This window comes from Sorex fumeus, unplaced genomic scaffold, assembly GCF_029834395.1.
Source record: "Sorex fumeus unplaced genomic scaffold, SorFum_2.1 ptg000045l, whole genome shotgun sequence".
Lineage (NCBI taxonomy): Eukaryota > Metazoa > Chordata > Mammalia > Eulipotyphla > Soricidae > Sorex > Sorex fumeus.
The window spans coordinates 5,991,863-6,014,609 of NW_026606102.1; the positions used below are offsets into that span (position 1 = coordinate 5,991,863).

General features: G+C 40.9%; 1 protein-coding gene across 3 annotated transcripts in view; it reads right to left on the reverse strand.

Moving 5' to 3' along the window:
* The window catches only part of NFIA (nuclear factor I A), a 389,510-nt gene that overhangs the window by 79,212 nt on the left and 287,551 nt on the right, over positions 1 to 22,747 (reverse strand). The window lies entirely within an intron of this gene.

The following is a 22,747-nucleotide window of genomic DNA, read 5'->3' on the forward strand; positions in this document are numbered from 1 at the left end:
ACACTTCAACTTAAGCACCCCCACCCCACCCAAAAGTTTAAACTACCTGCCCAGGTTCATTTTCTCTGTGGTTTTACCCACTGATGTGTGGAAATAAGAAAACTAAGGCTCTGACCCCCTAAGAAAGAAGCAAGTAACAAACTAATAAGAATGTTTGCATTTGGACGTGAAGTGGCATGTGATTTCACATTCAATTGACAGTCGATCTAGATCCGATCCCTTCTAGATCAGTATTCATGTAATTTGAATTAAAAGCAAAGTTACCATATGACTTTACCTATATCTGGTTGCAAAATTTATCAGTAACTAGCTTCCTGTCATACCAAAGAGCTCACACCCATTTGGAGACACTGAGATTTTGTTATTTTGCTTTTTTGTTTGTTTTTTGGGCTACGCCCGGCAATGCTTAGGGCTTACTCATGGATCTGTTCACTGTATCACTGTCATCTCACTGTTCATCGATCTGCTCAAGAGGGCACCAGTAACGTCTCCATTTGTCCCAGCCCTGAGATTTTAGCAGCCTCTCCTTACTCGTCCTTCACAACAGTGCCATATTGGAGGCTCTTTCAGGGTCAGGGGAATGAGACCCATTATTGTTACTGTTTTTGGCATATTGAATACGCCATGGGTAGATTGCCAGGCTCTGCTGGGTGGGTGGGATACTCTCGATAGCTTGCCTGGCTCTCTGAGAAGGATGGAGAATGTATATAAGAGAATTGGTTAGGGGGACCGAATTATAAAATGCAATATATTTTGGATCAATATAAATTGTAAGTAACCACACTTCAGTCATATAAACACAAAAAAATTCAAAAATTTAAAGTTTAAGAAAGAAAAATGGTATACAACATACCTAACTTTCTCAAATTTATTGAAACTATCCCCTTGCAGACCAATTTTTAGGCTGAAACCCATGTACTGATCTAAATTGTCAAATGCCTGGATTATGTGTCATGAAACAGAAATAGAATAGAAAAAATAAAAATGTCAAAACGCTTAAGATGGCAGGGTTTTATTTTTCCTAGATAATGGAGTCACTAATGAAATGCAGTATCTGAAATAACCTTATTACAGAAAGTAAGGGGCTAGGCTTAGTAAAAGTTACCTTTCTTTGAAAAGTTCATGTTTTCCCAATGCTTGTCATTCTAAATACTGCAGAAGGGTTGACATGATTTACAACCACCATTTGCCTTCTAGAAGGATAGAGAAGTACACACACAATGTAGGCAATAAAAAGTCTAAAGAATGATCAAGTTGGTAAATGCACTCAAAACCAGCAAAATGCAAAACCTCTTTCAAAGGGTTAAAGAGAAGAAATTTTGTCTCCGTGCAAGAACAAGCCACACTATGTATAATCTTCTAAATTTATCACAGTCAAGTAATATGAACCCTAAGGCTGTCATGAGTCTCAAAATTACTCTGTGTTTTCAATTTTTAAAGACTAGTATTGAGCATACTTCCTTATTATATACTTTAATATTTTCTCCATATGCATAATGTATGTTTTGGTTAATTTGCTACGTACACTTAATTGACCAGATGAATTTCAAAATGCTGGTGAACTGCTTTATGTTAAAAGCAAGGGAACATTAATCTTGGCCTTACTTTTGAAACCAAATTTGGTCTCTGTAAGTTACTTTAAAAATAAACTCCTTGTTAAAATTTCTTTTACCAATTAGCTGTGCATACTGTTACACGCTCACGATATGGAGACTAATGACTGACTGGCTCTCTTTAATTAATCAAAATTTCAATCTCCATCTCTTTTTTAGAAATATCAGACTAAAAAATTTCTTCAATTCTAAAAAGATTATAAATAAATGGAGCCAACGAAATATTACTTCAAAGCTATTTTTAATATCTAAAAATAAAGAATTTTACAGAATGAGCTGAAATTTTGCACAGTCTTGTTTCTATGGAATATTTCTTCCTAAAAAATTCTATTAAAAATCCAGTGCTGGTACCATAGAGATGGCTTAAAAGGCTGGAGGGCATGCTTTGCATGTAGGACCTCCAAGTTTGATCCCCAGAACTGCAAGGTCCTCCAAGTACCACTGGAAGCAACCCACAAGCACTGCTGGTTGTGGCTCGAATGAATACGTAAAACCCAATGGTGGAAAACAAAATAGAAGTATTTCAAGAAGCATTTGTCTTGTGATTGATCTTCTCACCTTCCAGTTCTATCTTTCTCTTCTTTGCCATGTTCCTAAGCTACCTGTTATTCCAATGCTCAGCAGACAAAAGCAATCAAACACAGAGTTCTCATTATCCAGTGATGGTATGAGAAATCCAAAATGAGAGCCTTAGAAGCACAGGCCAACTATAGTTACTCACAAAGATTCTACTAGAGTCTTCATTCATATTACTGACAGATTTCTAAGGTGGCCTCATGTTTTCCAGCTCCTGGGATGCAGAGCTATTATAACCCCCTTCCCTTGCACATGAGAGGTTCTTTGGAATGTTATTCTTGTCATTAGGTTGTTATAGTGAAAGGTGAAGGGACTTTTGCAGATATAATTAAAGTCCCTAACTCAGGTGACTTTGAATTAAATGGAGGGTTATTATCCTGAATGGGCTTGACCCTACTCAGATGAGCCATTTAATAAAGGGCAATAGAAGTCAGAGAGATTCTCCTACTGGCTTTGAAAAGTAAGCTACAGTGGGGTGAAACTGTCACATGGGAGAGAATCGCAGGGCATGGAACTTCAGGGACCTCTAAGAACTAAGTAGAGCCCCTGGCTGATACCCAATTTTAAGAAAAGCTGACACCTAACCATCAATTTTGTTTGTTTGTGGGCCACATTTCGAAATGCTCAAGGATTACTCCTGAAGGTGCTCAGGAATTACTCTGGCATTCTTCAGGTGACCATCTGGGGTGCTGGGTATCAGCTGCTGGTATATGCAGGTTGGCTGCATACAAGGCAAATGCCTTGCCCACTACACTAACTCTTTAGTCCTAATTACCAAATTAAAAGAAAAGAAAAGAAAAAAGAAAAGAAAAGAATGGAAAAGGAAAGAAAGGAAAATAAAAAAGAAAAGGCAAAATCACACACACTAAAATCTGGTCAAAATAGCGATAGACTATACAATCAATAATTACTTAAAATGTAGGCAGACCAAATTCTCCTCTCAAAAGATGAAGACTGACTGAATGAATGAGGGTAAAAAACAACAAACCAACAATAGGCTACATTGTCATGACTTACAACAGCCCAACCCAAATGTCTACTGACAGATTCAGGAAATCAGAACATGAAGGGCATTTTCTGGGCACATGGGCACTAGAAGTCAGGGCACACTGGCACATGGAATACTACTCAGCTGTTAAAAGATACTACTGTGTCATCTGCAACAGCATCCATGGACCCTGAAGACATTCTGCTAAGTAAAATAAGTTAAACTGAGAAAGACGAATGCCAAACGATTTCACTCATCTGTGGAAGGACTTTCTTTTAAGCAAATGAAAAATAAAAGAAAATAAATTCAGACACTGAAAAAATGAATGGTGGCTACTGGCGGGTCGAAGGCTGGAGTTGGTTAAATAAATCAAGGGAGTCCGTTGTATTGTATAGTGGTGAATAGAAATTAGACCAGTGATCAAAATAGAATAGAAACGAGGATGGTGATTACAATATAGGATCTCCAGAGGCTGATGTCTAAAGTTGTATGCTGGAAATAAATGAATTAATGTAATGTCAATTTAAAGAAAACAGTAACAAGAAGCAGAGCAATCCTTAGCAGTGAAGTTTCAAGAATTTTGCCAACAAGTGTTACCATTTGCTGCAACATCTTAAGCTTCAGAAGAAATACAATTAGGGTAACATTTTTTATTTTCACCTAGTGAGATCCTGAGGAAAGGGACCAGTTAGTTCATTCATCAGTCCTCAGACCCATGGAAACTGTGAAATTAATTAATGTGCACTGCTCACTAAATATGGGGTTATTTGCTACCTAGCAAGAGCAAGCCAGCATGTTATTCAGATCTGACTCCCATAAAGGGTAGATGTTTGTGTATTAAAGATGCCTGCTGTGCATGACTACTCTCTCGGGTGTCAAAAGTTTCCATTATTTTCCACAATCCTTTCCAAGATTGTGGTTTTCTACTAACCACATGTAGCCAGAGAAAATGTTAAGACATCTTCACAACAAGAAGGCTAAAAGTGGTAATTTCCAAAGACATGAACGCTTTTGAAATTTTGTTTTCCCGATTTTATCGAAAGCCATCATTAATAAAATCAGAGTGTGCGATATAAATACATCTTAATAATTCTTGAGGTTTGTTTTTGGTTATATTTTGCTATAACTTGATGTCAAAGAGAGTAGAAAAGAAGTTAAGGGAGTGGGAGAGATAGGAAATCATGATTAATCCTGAAGCCCTCTCTCTTCCAATGATGAGATTTAGCCAACATTTTGACCAAGAAGTCTAAGAGAGGATCAGAAAACAAATCCTGCAGGAATAAGAAGAAAGAATCCCACTGCTCTTTGCTGGAGACAATATCCTAAAGCAGGTGTTCTTAGGACTTAACGGAGATATGTGATGGATGACTGTGAATGTGAGAATAGGGAGAAATCACAATCACCTATAGTAATTTCGGTGACAATGGAACAAACAACATGTTGAATTTTCAAAACGAGAACCTGACAAGTGAGCACTTACTTCAGTAGAAGGCTTATTTAAAAATTCATTTTCCTGTGAAAACTATCCCTGGTAAATGCACTGCAGGACAGCAGGACCTTATTTCATCTGTTGTAGGAGTTCGGATGATGTAATTCAAATGGTCAGATCAGATTTTACTGGCATATGTTTTATTTTTTTCCTTTCTTCTTCTTCTTCTTCTTTTTTTTTTTTTGGTAAGTATCAAAGTCAAGAACAGAAAGTTTCATTTCACTAATGTTTGTTTTAGTCGCCATGTGCCTGTGAGAAATGCTGGAAACCAGAAACCTCTGCACTTCAGTTTTCAAATCCAATATATAAGCAGTTCAGAGAGAACCACAAAATGTTTGTGAGCTGGGCTCTGTGTGTTTTTCTTCACATACTGTCCTGTCCAGTGTTACTATCCAATACTCAACAACTTGCCTTTAAAGTCGCTTTACCAGAGCAACTGCCACACCAAACCTAAAGGTTCCTAGAGACATTCATCCATCAAGCGTTCTCAAGAGAACCAGTGGGAAGCTCAACACACAGTCATCAGTCATCTATTTCTTAAGAAACAGACTGAAAATAGAAACTACAAGTTACAGAGTACCTACTATGTGCCATGTACTTACTAATATCGCAAATTCTTACTCTTTTTCCTGATTGCAGGGTTCCCTTCCAACTATAACCTAATGGTTCATAAACTGGATTTCAAGAGATGACAAGCAAGCTGCCCAAGATCGTGCTGTTGTTATGGTATTTGAGACCCAGGTGTCTCTCTCTGGCTGTGAAGATTGTAGTTTGTGAAACACTGCATTTTTTTGTGTAGTTTGGCAAAAACCTATACAAACGGTGCCCTATTTAAGTCAATAAAAGGCATTTATAGTTGAAATTTATAATTTGGTTACCTAAAGGAAAAATTCAAATAAAGGTCATATCTGCTTCAGAAGAATATGTAAAAAACAGAATTATACTAAGAATCATCTTTTCCTATGTACACCGAAAGTTTTTCTTGGCCTGAGTAGGAATCAGTTACCATTTATTTTTTATTTGGAGGCTACGCCTAGCAGTGCTTAGAGATTATTTGTGGCTCTACACTCAGGAATAACTCCTAGCAGACTCAGGGGAACATATGGGGTAGTAGGGAATGAATTTGGGTCAACTGTGTGCAAGGCAAGTGCCCCATTTGCTGTACTGACTCTGGCCCCACAGTTACTATTTTTAGGAAACATACTTAATGTATTATCAGTGATTCTAATTATAACTGTCAAGAGACAAGTATCACACAGGCTTAGAATCAACAGTGAGCATTGATTGACGTTATATTTTAAGAGTAAATATGTACATTTAACATTTATAATAGATCTCTTGTGTTTTCAATGAGTTGCTTGGTCCATAAAGCCTCTTGTGATATCATCTGTCTATACAGCCTTCTTATATCTTATATCTCTATGGACATCCTTCTTATATCTCCACTGACAGCCAGAAATAGACCACAATTTTTTTCTTTTTGATTCATACCAGGCGATGCACAGAGTTTACTCTTGGCATTGCACTCAGAAATTACTCCTGGCAGCACTCAGGGGACCATATGGGATGCTGGACTTCAAACCTGGGTCAGCCACATGCAATGCAAATGCCCTACCCACTGTACTATCGCTCCAGCCCCAGGACCACAATTCTTTTAAGACTAAATGAAATCTTCCAAGCTGAGAATGAAATAATACCTCACTTAACCAGTGGCCTAGTCAACTCATCACACACAATTCATTGGAATTTAGTTTAAGATGGGAACTCAGGAGAAACCTACAGGTCACTAAAGCCAGCATCAAAATTGAGAAATAAGCATCTAAGTCACTGGAAAGTGCAGGATGTAGCTGATTCCTCGATTCTATAGGAAACAGAGTAAAAGCCATAGGGAGGTGGAGGAAGCCAAGAACTGTCTGGAAAGGAAAGAGAAAGAAGCTGACCTGTAATGGTCCAGAGAGCTCACGCTTCTCTCCATGCACTGCTCCACCCAGGTATCTAATTCCGAAAAAACAGTACCAATAATTCACCTGTCTTACCAATACAAATCCATTCTGAGCTGGTTTGAAATGGTGTGTTCATGATGCTCAGTTGCTTTTTCAGACTAAGTCACAAATGAAGTGCTCTGGTGACTGCTTGACACCAGGGAATTTGGATTCTCTGCCCCTCCTGGTGAGGAGGACAGACATGCCAGACCATCACACCCTGCATACCCAAAAGGTCAGCATCACTCTCAGTATCATCTCTCCAGCTTCTGAGAAAGTGGAGTCATCAGTTCCAGATTTTGCAAGTCATCCACCACCAGCAAATTTATGCTCAGACTCATCTCTTCCAGATACAGAACTACACTGTGACTTCTAGCAGTTGTCTTACAAACCGACGGAACCTTTCTGGACCCTTCTCAGGAGGTTCCAAGCAAGTGTTCTCTTGTAAATGTTAAGGATATGCATTTACTGACATGAGTTAGGCTCTGTGGAGACCACCTCCAAGTGATATGCTAAGTGAAAACTATGACTGGACAAAGGGAGTCCACACTGAAGCTCCATCCTGCTCCTGTGTGTATAAACAGATGCTGTGGGTGTGAGAAAGTAGCTTAAATATTGCACTCACACTCATGTCCTGAAGATAAAATGCATTAGAGTTCATTTGTAAATAACTTATTATGATTAATATATCCAACAAGACAAAAAAGGTAAAATGTCCAGACTATCTGTTAACTTTCACCTTCTTCAGTGGAAAAAAAATGTTTTTAAATCATTTTTTTATGATGGAGAGGATAAAAGTCAATATAGCCTCTGAGGCTTACCTGTCTTATTCCACATGCTACCATTTCAACCGATCAAAGAGGGTTTCCCAAAGAATTATTGAACCATAGAAATTTCAGCTAATTTAAGAGGCTTGGAGAAAAGTGATCTGTCCAATTTGGGGGAAAAAGTGGGGGAAAAGAAGCATGGAATAAAAATTATACAGATTATTTGGGAAAAATAAATGGCGAGTTCTCAAATGTATTCTAAATGTTCACTTGTAAGTGAAAATTTACAACTTGAGACTGTAAGGAATAGCAAGAAGAATGTCACAAAAATCTGGTTCCTGCACTTACAATGAAGTCTCTTGAAGTTTCAGGGGATTTCCTCTCCTTCCAGGGTAAACACAGATACCAGTGTCAGGACTGAAATAAAAGAATTAAATCTCATACCCCACAGGCTGGCACAAGCTTGGAGATACTACCTATCTGTCTCCCCCTGTGATCACAGAGGAAGAGATTTTGGAATAATCACACATTTCATAGAGAGTTGAGAATAAAAAAGAAATTATGAGAAAAATGGATTTTACATGAAAAATAAATATAATGTAATAGAGCATACTACTTTATACATTCTGTCTAGATACCCAATGGAAAAGTAAAAAACTCAATTGTGCATATGTTTGGTTTATATCTTCCCTGTCCACTACAGAAGCAACTAGCCACATGTGACAACTTAAATTTAAATTAATTCAAATGAAAAGCATTAAAAAACTCAGCTGTTCAGCAGACTCACACTTCAAGTGCTCAAGAGTCATATTTTGGAGAATTGTTATAGCACTGGACAAGGAAAAGGGAAAACATCTGCATCACAGCAGAGAGTTCCACTTTGGCCTCTAAGCCACCAAATAATGACTTTTTTTTGATCCTGATGTAGAATAGCAGGCCAATGTTACTTTGCTACATTTTCAGCAATGTTCACTAAACCTTTCACTAAGTCAAAAGAGAAGTGCTTTGCTTTTTTTTCAAATTACAAACACAAAAACGATTCCCCATACAAATATATCGTTGAACATGGGGGTTAGTAGGGTGAAAGCACTTTACTGCCCATTTCCAAGGAAAGGTGCTCAGAGAGGTAAATATTCTTAGAGACAATTTTTCTCCACTGGCAATCTTAGTTTTGATGATGTGAAGGTGTTCGTTAAAGTGTATGTTCTCTTCTGTCAGTGAAAACAGAACTGGAAACTGGGAGCTGACCAGTGGCCAACTTGCCTCTACTGGGGACCCATAGTCTGGAACATTCCCCCCTGGGGTAGGCATCCACCTGGGGACACAGCCAGCCCAAGGTTCCTGGAATACAAAGAGAGAACCCCTCCCTCAAACTAAAATCTGAAACTGATGTAAACTTTTCACGGGGGAGGAAAAAAGAAATACACTCTTAGGCCTCTTCGAACTGCTTCAACTGTGAAATCAAGTAATGAACACTAGAGAAACTTCTGTCAGCTAGAATCGAAGCTTGGTGGAGTCAGCATTTTCTTGCTAAACCTTATTACGGCAAAGCATTTGATTTTTCATCTCTGCACTCTGTTCATCCCCACAAATAAACTGCTTTGACCTCCACCTGTTACTTAGTGAAATCTGTCGGCCATCCTTCAATCACCCTATTCTCTGCCTTCAAAGGCCTTTGAGTCGCCAAAAACACTGGAAGGAAGAATTGTGGAATGGGTTGGGCTGTTCCCCCTTTATCACTAGGCAGTGGTTCAGAGTTGAAGCTAGAAGCAATACCACAAAAGGAAACGGATTATTTCAAAAGGCAATGCCTGTGGATACTGGGAGGGGGCAAAGCATTTCATCATTTTAACATGGAATATTTCATAGGAAGAGTCTCTCTAAAGCTCTTATTTAATGTCGAAAACGTCCAGGAATCCTTTTCTCTCTTATAAGAAAATGTCTCTTTTTTTAAAAAGAGGCATGCTTTCCCTTGAGATCAATGAGCCAACAGGTCATTTCCAAGCTTAAACATATTTCCACTATGATCATTATCCTGATATTTTGTGAAACAAAATAAATCACTAACCTATAATGCAGCTTTTGCGGATGCCAGAGAAACAGAGTATCATTAAGTGTTATTCAAAAAAAAAACCTCCAGAAAGGGAAATAATTGTACTATGTGAGTCATTTTTAACAATATCTAACACAATAGTTTTGTTTTTATGATTTTTTTTTGGAACAGTGACATATCAGAAAAAATGTCTGCGTCAAGTTGCACGTCTGATGAATGCTGAGTTCAACAGAAGAGATGGTGTCTGTCTAATTACGTTTCTTACTTATCTGAGCTGGGATGAGCAGGATGTTTTTGCTCACTGTCATTCTTTGTGACAAGGTAATGATAGATCCATTCACTTATGAGAGCAATTATTTTAAAAAACTGTGCTGTTTTCTTAACTGTCTTCATATCTTGGAAATATTTTATTAAAAATCACTTATCTGACACTAAGGGTAAATGCTTGGCAAAGTTTTTTCATATCAATTAAGTAAATGAGTTACTTCCATTCATCACAGCCTTTGTTGAGTGTCTTATTCAAGTCTAGTGAGGATCCATCAGCATAATGCTGTTATACTGGAGTTAATGATTCACTCTTTTTTCAATGCTCCTTATTTGTCCAAATCCTAAAGTTACGTTTCCTCTTCAACTAAATACTGCTCGTGGCCGACATTTTCTCTGGAGTCATGATTTAGCACATCTCCTTCATATTCACACATTTTTTTGGAACCCAACACAAGGAGCCAATTTTATCCAGACAACTCCACACAGACCAATCAGAATGGGATGCTTGAATTATATATCTTTTTTTTTGCAGCTTTTCTCTACTTGTGTAATTAACTTTATCCTGAACCTATTAGGGAAAGATTTTCTACCAGATGAAAATTAACTTTTTTAAAGCACACTTGGTGGGGTATCCAAGTAGACCACCTACTCTCAAACCAAAGAACTATTTTCATTCATATTAAAGAGACAGACCTGGCTGTCTGTTTTTCCCTTTGACATACCAGTCCTCAAAAAAAAATGGCAGCCAATCCTGCCATTAACTGTGACACCCAAACAACCATGAGCAAAGGAGTTTCTGAGCTGCTCCCACAAAGCAGAGTTTATTTCTCTGGCTTTAGTCAACTCAAAAGGACCATCAAGTAGCTCAAGTGGCAGGCAGTGACCTTTATAACAAATGATTCCTCTGCAGAAGTCATCAAATGTGTGTCCAGGACATCAATTTTATGTGAGAACCAATAGAATGATTATGTGTTATGAAATTTTTTGAACTAAAGACATGTTAAGATCTCAATGCTGATGGAGAAACTCATAAAAACAGCAAGCACATCAAAAGGAGAAAAACGACTAGTTCACTCTTTTAAGGAGAAGATTTCTTTTCTGATGGGACAGTGTGTGTGTGTGTGGGGGGAATATGACCCCTGGGAAGGGGAACCCTTAAAATTAGAAGCAGGTGTCACCATTATGAAGTGATAAATATCAAAGGATCACCAGTCCCGAAAAGAGTTCTTATGCATCTCAGGCTTCTTATAATCTGTACAAGCGTTATTTAGACAGTAGAACATAAAATGCCACTTACTGACATCCCTAAAGAGTGCAAAAAATGGGACCCATGTTGCACAGCCATTTTGTTAAACCCTTTCTTCTGCTGGGTTCACGAAAAGGCTGGAAGGGAGATGGAAAATTCTGATGGGCATGAAATCCTAAGTAATCATTAGAATTACTAGATTCCGTTCATCCTGGAAGCTGATCACGACTAAGTGATTTCTGGTTTGGGAGCACTCACGTGGAGGAATAATCTATATTATTAAGGACACTTCAGATAGAAATGGACACCAGGCTGCTATTCCTTTTTTTTTTCTTTTTTGGGTCACACCTAGCGATGCACAGGGGTTAATCCTGGCTCTGTACTCAGGAATTACTCCTGGCGATGCTCAGGAGACCATATGTGATGCTGGGAATCGAACCCAGGTCGGCCATGAGCAAGGCAAACACTCTACCCTCTGTGCTATTGCTTCAGCCCCTCCTTGATTTTCTAATGCCTGGAATGACATTTCAGGATGAAGATGAAAACTCTAACTGCCTCTCCTCCTATGCAAGGGAAATCCTGAGAGATTAGACAACTTTTTCCAACAGAGGGACAGTAAATTGTTAGCAAAACATGGTGACATGGAAGAGCTGGAGTATTTTCCAACCCAACACCCAACCTACATTGTTTTCTGACCAGTCCAGACTCTATCTGGGCTGGGGTGCTGGACCATAGCCCAGTGGGACACACTCCAAAGTCCTGAGGTCCCAGAACTAAAGTTACCCCATACTGAAAAATCACCACACTTTTGAGGTTTTTGTTTTGTTCTTTTAACTATTCGAAAAGGGAAGCATTGCTTGGATGGAAGTGGTAAGCCAATGCTAATAGTTCGGTTCTAATGCAGCTCAGTATTCCATAAATTCAAGAGATACTTTGGAGTAAAACTTTTCTATTCCTGAAGTGTGCATCTACTGGAGAGGTGCGTGGGGTGATTCAGTGCTGGAGAGAAGTGCCTCCGCTTCAGGACTTGCTGTGTTGCTCAGAGCTCCATCAGGAAACACTCCCTGATTTACTACGTTGATGGGAGCATTTCTCGTAATCTTAGAAGACATAATTCACCCAGCACCTCCAAATGGGTGCCACGTCTTTGATTAATTGATGAGTGCATGATGAATTTGAAATCCTTGGATGGAGAGCTGGGTAAATAGGCATCATTGTAATCCTATGCCGGGCAGGAAAGCAGGTGGGTGGCTTACAGAAGCACAGAAACCCCTGTGCAGTATGGACGAGACGCTGTGGATTTCTGGGGTCTGGTGGGGGGGGAGGGCTGGAAATCGAACTCTCTTCTCTCTCTCCCCAGCTTTTATACTCAATGCCTGACTGGGGAGGACTGAAGAACTACTTGATTTAGGTCAGTGGTGGTCACCAAAAGAACAGAACTTTGTTCCCATAGAAACCAGTGCTATTATACGCACTCTTATATATTATATAAGTGCTATTATATATTATATAAGTGCTATTATATGTATATATAATAGCACTGGTTTCTGTAAAAAGAAATATATAATAGCACTTATAATATATAATAGTATATCTAATATATATAAGCTATATATACAGCACTTTATATATTATATATATATACTGCTTAATCTCTATACAATGGAATTATCAAATACAGCTATAGGTATGTAGAAAAAAAATTAAAATATGAGAGAAAGAAGCCTGAAGAGATAGCATTAGTATCACATTTTTTTGCAAACTAAATATACATGTACACATATGTATATACTTATTTATATATCATATATATGTAATGTATATACATATGTAAGTGTAAACATAAAAATCTAGAGCAATATATATGGGCATCTGTAGATGTATGCATGCATTATGTGGTTTAGGAAAATGTTTGGTTCATGATAAGTACACAAGAAATATTAACTGTTGCTTACAAACCGATATGTGAAATCTTAAGTAAATAACATAATAAATTACTTTTATAAACAAAACTGTATTTAAAATTTCAGCAACATTCCAAGGACAAGTAAATATCAGTAAATTTCTCTTTTACTGTAGTTCAAATTCTAGTATTTTCTTTCTTTTTCTTTTTGGGTCACACCCGGCTATGCACAGGGGTTACTCCTGGCTCTGCTCTCAGGAATTACTCTTGGCAGTGCTCGGGGGACCATATGGGATGCTGGGAATCGAATCTGGGTCGGCCGCATGCAAGGCAAACACCCTACCCGCTGTGCTATTGCTCCAGCCTTTCTAGTATTTTCTGAGCCTGCTGGAGCGATAGCACAGCGGGTAGGGCGTTTGCCTTGCACGCAGCCAACATGGCCGACCCGAGTTTGATTCCTCCGCCCCTCTCGGAGAGCCCGGCAAGCTACCGAGAGTATTACACAGTAACAACAAAGTCTCCAATGGAGATGTTACTGGGCCTGCTCGAGCAAGAAATATCTACATTAAGAGACTAGGTAAGAGGTTGTAAGAAGGACTGCAGAAATTATTTTCCTCTTTACATCAGGGACCCCCAAATCCCTTTTTCTTGATTTTTACAGATGCTTATTACTTTTTAACGTATACTAAATATATAAATCAAGGAAAATCAATACAACACATTCTTAGGTCCATTTGATTGACCTGTATCTGTTGGTTTTCATTCCAACTATGTTTTCAAGTTTTTTCCCCTGTGGTGAACTGATGTCAGTTCAGAATAACTGATCATTTGTTTCCCCTAAGTAAACATTTAGTGATTGTTTAGGGGGCACAATTTCATTACTGCCATTTTCACAAGGGAAGCTGTGAGACCTTGGGTGCCAAAAGGAATCTCCCTTCTTTTTAGGGGGTTCCTCGGGAGCTCAGGGGCCACTCCCAGGGAGACGGCCAGCTGGACTGGATGGCTCAATGCAAAGGCCTAGTGATGAGACACTTTTCTAGCTCAGTTGTGCACAGAACAACCAGGATTATGCTGCTAACAGTACTCAGGGGACCATACGGTGACAGGGTTGGACCCCAAGGCTTCTGAGTGGAAAGCCTGCCTCTTGGTCCTTTGCACCATCTCCCTGGCCCCAGGAAGTCTCTCCCTGGGAGTAGGATGGCATTGCCTATGAGCCTCCCGATCATATCACAGGCATCTTAGAGATGAGGATGTTATCAGGAATATGACAGGAGCACTGATTGATGTCTCGTTACTAATGGAATGGTTGTGCCTGGCTCTTTCAGAAAGTCAAAGGAGAGGACTGCATCTAAGCCAAAGAATAAATCCCTCACCATGAGCCTGAGTATTCTCATACTTTGTACTACAACCACTGGGCACTTATCTAACTAATACCCTCTCCTCCTTGCCTGTGGTGGTACGTCTCTAAGGGCAAAGTCTGTCTTTTTATTTTCCTATCATCTGGATCAAGGCCCTTCATGTAACAGATAAAGATGCATACGCAAAATTTTCATTTATCTGCATGGTAACTTCAGCTCACAGGATACTTCAGAGTTTTCAAAGGAATTGCTAAAAAAGGAAATTTAATATGCCTGTAGAGCTGTTTGGCTTATTTGTATACTTTACATATATTTGTATGCTGTGTGTTCTGTACCACACACAGTACTGCTTTACACATCTCTTGCTTTTAGGATCATTTCACTTGATTTTTTTTTTTCAAAGCCATGGTTTGAAAAGAAACACAGTCTAGACTTTTTGTTTTTAATCCCCAGTGTTTACATGTGAGGAAATGAAAATTCAGAAAAGTTGTTTGCTCAAAACCCCAGGCTTACACAAGGCAGAATATAGGAACTCTACACTTTTGCTAGCAATAACTCCTAATCACACATCCTTTTTCTCTCCTATTTTCTCCCTTACCAGCAAACCTTGTGGCTAGAATGAAATGTACTTTAAAAGTCCTCCATTTGTAACACACAGAATAAGGCAAGGCTAGGAGCCAGACAGCTGTCACATAAGCCGCTGGGGTAGTTCTGAAGACAGGGCCAGGCAGCAGGGAGAGAAGATACTTTCCCATCACATGTAAGCTACGTCTCTTCCCGCCTTCCTTCTAGAGTATTTACATGGCCCCATTTTCAAACACAAAATTAAAAGTGTGGAGATGAGGATAATTTATTTACTCAGACAAGACAAGCTGAAATGCAACATCTGTTTTCCGGGGAACTTCTATATTCACAAAATCTGCATCTGGGCCCCGCACCTCACCCCCCCCCCCCCGAAACACACACACACGCACACGCACACACACAAGTGCGCGCACACACACACACACACACGCCTTGCTAAAGCAGCTCCTCAAGTGATTCTCCAATTCTGGCAGTTCTTGGTAGAACTAAGCACCTCTCTCTACATAAGGTCCGGTGGAGCCATGAAAAGTGCTATCGAATATTTATTTATTCCACAAGTATTGATCAAATAGCTACCAGGGACTGGGCACTCAAGTAGGTGTCAGACCTGCACCAGTGATTTGGGGGAGGGGGGGACACAAGCTTTATCATATAGATGCCAATGGCACACCCCAGGCACACACTGACTGTATCTGTGTATGAAAGTGAGGACAACATTTTTTTTTTTTGGCTCCCTCATAGGGACTCTTTCGACTCCAACTGCAACACATTGTATTTTTAGGTCCTTTTGGTGTCCTTGAAAAATAGTCCTGAGAAAGAAGGTCAGAATATTTTTGAAGGGTAGTTGGGACACTTTGTACCCATTTTTCCTGTCTCAACACTTCACTGGGATAAAATAGAGTTGCTAAAGGAGGTCAGCCAAGCTCAGCCCCCCCGTTCTCATTCCCACCCTACCTAGAGTACCAGTCTCTGATGAGAGGGGGTGCCAATGCTCTGGAGCAAGGAGGCTGTCCCTGAAAGAGGTCTTCCCACTGTTACACAAACGCAGAAGGAAAGCCAGGACCCTGGTCCCATGGCAGTGTGTTCTGTCACAGAGACGATTCCTGTTACAGCCAGTGGGAATGGGCAAGCTGAATGTTTTCACACAAGTGCAGTGGGGGGGTCCATGATCAATGTCCTATTGGTACCAGTCGGCTATCTTGTGAAGGAAGATAGTTTTATTCAGACTTACTTAGAAAGATGTAAGTGGGAGAGAAAAAGAGAGTGTGTGTGTTCAAGGGAGAACACAGGCTTTTCCAGAGTGGATATAACCCAGCAAAGAAAGAGGCGCAAGCAAGTGAGAAACGTATTTCAGGGAGAACATGTTCTTGAAGAGCAAGCCAACGGCTACCTTTTTATTGGCACTGATACGAGGCTTCCTCCTAGGAGTCTCCACCATAAGTCTAAGTTGCAAATATCTTCCCCTCTCTTAGAACAGATGGATGACTGCTGGCAGTCAGGTGGGGACCAGCGGAGTTAGGAACCTAAGAGAACTAACATGGGGTAGCAGATATTGCAAGGAAATAAGGTAAGAAGAATTTGATGGCAAGTCCAAGTCTTAGAAGGGGTGACACAAATTCTGCTTTTTAAATGTCCTGAGTTGCTTGTCGACTAGATGTTCACCAAAAGTCTTCTCCGACTGTCTTAAAAAATGGATTTCCTGATGGTGGTGATAGAAAGAGACACCACACTATTGCTTACTTGTGACCTTCAAAAACCAAACAAGGACTACTTCATCTCTGGGAAGGATTCTATGTCTGTGTGAAGCTTATTTCTGCAAGTTTTAAAGAAAATAACTCCAGTCAAACTTCACCACTGGAACACTACTCTGAAATGTAGCACTTCCAACCCTTTGGCAAGGGGCAAGGCTGTTAATAAGGTTTTACAATCACAATATACTTGGAGGCATGCTAGAATTCTGAATATTTTTCCACAGGAGGAATTTTAAGTAGCCTCTTACTCCTTTCAAGCACAGGACTAAGTTTCACTGAAAACTCCTATCCGCACACACACTGCTTTTTCTTTTCTTTCTTTTTTTTCCCACACCCAAAGTTATATTTACTTTTGCTGAAACCGGCAGATATGTTTGCGTTCCATGCAGGTGCAGTGGCAAATGCAGGAAATGGCACGTCTCACTAACTCAGGAAGCCCACTGGATGCCGGATGAGTCCCGAGTTTTGAGGACACAGAGCAGAGCCTGTGTGAGTTCACAGGGCAGCCCCAGAGCAGCCTTGCCACTTAGGAAGGGAGAGTGTGAAGAACTCTTCCCCTCATGATTTGGCTAAGAGACATCAGCTTTAACTTCAAATAGGTGAGTGTTTCCTGTAGATTCTCCTCAACACCCAGTTTTATTGTGTTCCTCCACTCCTCACCCTCACGATGTTTCATGGCCTGGAGAACATTTGCAAAGGATGCAGGAACTCGCTGCCTCCTCTGATTGTCTCAATTGTGTGACACAGGTAGGGCAAAAGTCCCGGCTTGCATCTTGCACCTGAGGCCATTCTATTTGCCCTCGAAGATAGAGACTCCCAGGGGGCTATCTCTGTATTTATTTTACTGCACATAGTCAGCACTGGCCTAACAACCCAATGACTCGGCTTGACTTGATTTACACTGATTGGAATATTGAGACTATGAGAGAGGAGAGACTTTTCTTGTCGTGAGGTACTGAAGCTATGCATGCATCACAGCTGAGGGCTCTATCTTGTCTGATTTGTCTGAAAGAAGGTTAGATATCTCTCAGTCTAGGTGAGTGCTGAGAACAGTCCTGCTTACAGAAGGGGACACAACTCAATATTGAAAGTTAGGGTTGTTTTCAGGCAGGGGTGGAGAGAGGGGAGCCCACATAAAATACCAGACCAGAGGGTACCTAGTTCAGTGCTTTGTAATCCCGAGAGGTATGTGCCGCACCCAAAGACCTTAACATCCAACCATGTGGGTGTGGGGTGGGCCTGATATTTTGTGTTCCTCGTTAACTCCCAGGCTTCGGGGCCTCACACCACAGTCTGTGCAGCAAGATCAGATCTTCTCTGGTCCAATCCTCACAGTGATTCATGAGGTTACTAACACTTCCCTCGGAGAAAACTTACTAGGGAAATCTGCCACTTTTCAGACCTAATTCAGAGACTTTCGTAAAACATTCTAGAAGATTCTCACTATTGGAATTCATGGTTTAAAGCTTGCAGTCATATACTGTAGCACTGTCCTCCCATTGTTCATTGATTTGCTTGAGCGGGCCCAGTAATGTCCATTGTGAGACTTGTTACTGTTTTTTGATATATCGAATATGACATGGGGAGCTTGCGAGGATCTGCTGTGCGGGTGTAATACTCTCAGTAGCTTGCCGGGGTCCCCGAGAGGAGTGGAGGAATTGAACCTGGTTCGGCCGTGTGCAAGGCAAACACCTTACCCGTTGTGCTATCGCTCCAGTCCTGTAGTCATGCATTATGTTAAAAAAGGAAAAAGAATGTTTCTCTACCTTATGATGGTGTGTTTTTTAAGAAATTGTATTTTTTTAAAGATAAACCTGAAGAAACTTAAAAGAATTATATTTAAATATACATATGTGTGTATAACCATTATATATACATAACTATATATAACTATACATATATATAAATATAATATGTGTGTGTGTATATATGTAGGCTGAGAGTACAGGGCTTAAGGTACTGGCCTTGCATGTCACAGACCCTGATGGGATTCCAGGCACTGTATATCATCCCCCCTGAGCATCACCAGGGATCACTCTTGAGCACAGAACCAGAAGTAGTCCCTGAGCATAGCTAGGTATTGCCCACATCCCTCAAATAAATCATTAAAATGTCAGAAAATTTTTCTTAACGCTTTTTTTTCAAAAGGTAAAGGCAACTTGAAATAAGGTTTCATCTACTATCATTTGACAATGAGAACTGGGTGCTAAGCCTTAGCAACTGTGCTACTTACTCCTTGCTAATGACTGATTTTGACAGAACAACAGCCTACAAATCTACAATGATGTAAAAAAATTTTGGAGCAGAAATGGTGGCAATATCTACTTTATGGTTTATTTCAGCTTTTCAGTCTGCATGCATTCATTCATTCAACCCCTCAATACTTACTGAGGACCTATTAGATGTCATACTCTATGATGGATCTAGGTACACAAAATTCAGTGTCCTGGACAATATATTTCTAGAAGACAGACCATGGTAACCTACAGTACTTCAAGTAAATAGAAGTAAAGTGGTGTTATTAAATACAAGATAATGGAAGACTGAACAACAAAGGCCTGAATGTTAAAAATTATGTAGATTGAGGGGCCTAAAGAACATTTCATTTTGTTAACAGTCAATACTATATATGTCACTGTCACTGTCCTCCCATTGTTCATCGATTTGCTCGAGTGGGCCCAGTAACACTGTGAGACTTGTTACTGTGTTTGATATATCGAATTCATCACGGGTAGCTTGCCAGGCTCTCCAAGAGGGGCAGAGGAATCGAACTCAGGTTGGCCATGTCGGCCGCATGCAAGGCAAACGCTCTACCTACTGTGCTATCACCAGCCCCAATACTATATATATAAACATATCCATATGTATTTAATAGTATCTATTATCTATCCCTTCCACCATGATCTTCCATGTATAATACAGGTTTGGAATAAGAGAGGTGGTAATTCTTGGGTGATTCTGGAAAATAAGTTGGGAGGGGAACTTTTATTACAATACTTTTAAAATTTGAAGACAAGCACGACACCTTAAAATACAAGCTGTACACTGACGGTGAGAGAGATTATTGAATACAGCAAATCAAACTTAGACTCTAAGATCAGAGCTTGGCTGGGTCTGGATCCACAGATGCACTGACTTTGGGTCTTGGACAATGCTGGTGCCTTTATAATTCTGTTTGCCTCTCTGCACAGGGTGGAGTTTTGGGGGCATCCTACCTTGCATGTATCAGAGAATGGGAATTCTTTGAAAAATAAACTTGGGGCTAAGGAGCTTAGCTCCAAGTGGCCAGAGCATGAGACTTGCTTGCATGCGGGAGACGCACGTGGGCTCACTGGCACAGTCCCTGAGCATCACTGGGTATAGTCTGAGGACTGCTGAGACTGAGTAGTCCCAAACATGGGCCTGAGACCTGAGCTGTCAGGCATACCTCACAGGCTGAGTATCACCTAGTGCAGTCTCCAGGCTCCAGAGCATCACTGGGGAAGACTATGAAGTTAAAAAATGCTTTAAAAATATATATTAAAAAATATATATGTATATATACTATATAGCACTGTCTATAGCACTGTCCTCCCATTGCTTGAGTAGGCACCAGTAACGTCTCCATTGTGAGATTTGTTACTGTTTTTGGCATATTGAATACACCATGGGGAGATTGCCAGGCTCTGCCGTGCGGGCAGGATACTCTCTGTAGCTTTCTGGGCTCTCTGAGAGGGACGGAGAAATCAAACCTGGGTCTGCTGTGTGGAAGGCAAATACCCTATCTGCTGTGCTATTGCTCCAGCCCATATACTATATGTATTAATATATATATATATATATATATATATTTAATACCAAGCTGTCATGTGGGGGCTGAAGCTACAGCTCCAGGGTAGATCCCTTACCCAGAATGTATAATTGGGTTTAACCAAATAAAAAAATACGCCAATTACTCAAATCCAAACACAACCTAGTAGGGACACAAATTATGCCCACAATCATTTTCCAGTCTCTATGTAAGCACGATGCAGAATGTCTGACCCGACAGAGGTGCCACCTGTTAGCTTTCACCTTATTTGCTTCCCATTATCAGCTTTTCAGCCTTTAGCTGTTTATACAGATACACAAGCAGCGTCTGTGCCACATGCGTTTTTTTGCTTGTTAGAATTTCACAGCACTCGTTTTGTCAGCACCCAGTGAGTCTGAAAGCTTCCAATCGAATCCAGTCCTGGGCTAAGTGGGCAACCAAAAGGAGTGGAGGGAACAAGCACAGCCGAGAGCTGGCCTGGGTTTGTCTGGAGTTTTTAAATGAACATCAACTTTAATCTCCTCTGCCCTTCTTCCCAGAGATAATCTGAGCTCCGAACTCAAGAATGCTGAGATAATCTAACGGAAAACAGGACACTACAAAAGACTCTCGAAAGAGGCTGTTTAATTTACGGCAAGTCTGGTTTGTTTTCCTTCCCAAAGCTTTCCTGTTGCTCAAGAAATCTGCCTCTTATGGCACCCTCCAGGCCTCTTTTGGCCGGGGCATCCCAAGAAAGCATCAGAGGGCAGGTAAACAGATGCACGGCTCTCGGAGCAGAGTGAGGACAGGCCTTGCCTCCCGGGTCACAGCTGAGCCATAAACAAAGTCTCCTTCAGTCCTGGCTTGAGAGAATTGTCCCAAATGTGGGCAACCAAGAGACGGCGGGTGCATTCAGATACACAAAATTCCCTGCCCGAATTGAAGGTAATTTACATGAGCGCACCACTAAAAGCCTCCCACTCAATGAACCGTACCCCTGGGGAGACGCTCTGTGGGCCCGGATCAGTGTGGGAACAACATACGGGTGTTCTCTGTGCCAAAAAGGGGATTGGGCTTGATGGAAACTCCCCAAAAAGGACCATCTGGCGGCATAAATTATCCATTTAAAATGGCTGGTGTGAGTTAATGACACCAAAGTCACCACGAACGTGTACAACATCCTGCAGTTGACTTTTAATGTCCCCTCAGGCCCTGTTTCATTCTGACTCTGTGCTGAATCTGGCCAAATGTAAATTCATCCACTGTTCTCCTGCATCCGTCCACCATGAAACAGCACTTTTCTGTCATGAAACAGGAGAAGGGGCTTAGGATACGAATCTACTAGGGCTGGGATTTTTTTTTTCTTTTTTCTAAGAAACTGTGTGTATATCTTCAGCCAAATAAAAAGATTATTTAATGACTGCAAGGGCCGCTGGTGCATTCAGATGTTTTAACTTTTTGAATCAGAACATGCAGGTAAGGAGAGGAATGATTCTGAACGAAAATCATTAAGTCAGCTTTGCAAGCAAGAGCTCTGGGTTCCATCCCACATGGTCCCGTAGCACTGCCTGGTGCAACCCCCACCACCTCCTATAAATAAATAAAAACAATCATTAGGGGACTGGAGCAATAGCACAGCGGGTAGGGTATTTGCCTTGCACGAGGCTGACCCGGGTTCAATTCCAAGCATCCCATATGGTTTCCCGAGCACCGCCAGGAGTAACTCCTGAGTGCAGAGCCAGGAGTAGCCCCTTTACATCGCCGGGTGTGACCCAAAAAGCAAAATCATCATCATCATCATCATCATCACCAGGTCAAAGGCCCTGCTGTCCCTCCAAAATGCCACAAAGAAAACTATTTCCCTCAGAGAGTAGAGACATCTCAATCCCACCCACACAACAAAGGGTCAACACATCCACGTGTGTCAGTGCATCTACTCGGTGCATTTGCCCATTTTCACTGTAGTAGCAGGTGACCTGGCAAGGACGTGCCCGTGTGTGCTCTGAATGAGCTCGCAGAAGTGTTGCCTCCTTTAATTTTTTAATAGCACATAAACTTTGCATTTCATTCTGCTGCGGTCATGCTGATGGTGCTGCTCCCAGCGAGGAGGAGTCAGCACTTTCATTCTCATTTCCGTCTGGGTTTCTCTCACCGCCGCCGCCGTGTTAGGGAAACCGGCTCGGGCTAAGTGAGGACTGAAACTGACCTGGTGTGGGATCTTCAGAGATGCCCCCCCCACCCCCCTTGAGTGCAGGGGTAGTCCCTAATTAGAACAAAAGGCAGCCTTTCCCGGGGTGCGGGGGGGGCTCCTTGGCATACCCCAAACCCCATAGCAGAATCAGCCTCCACGCCAGCTTCCTGCCCCCAATGGTGAATTCCCTGAAAGCAGGTGTTTGAGCA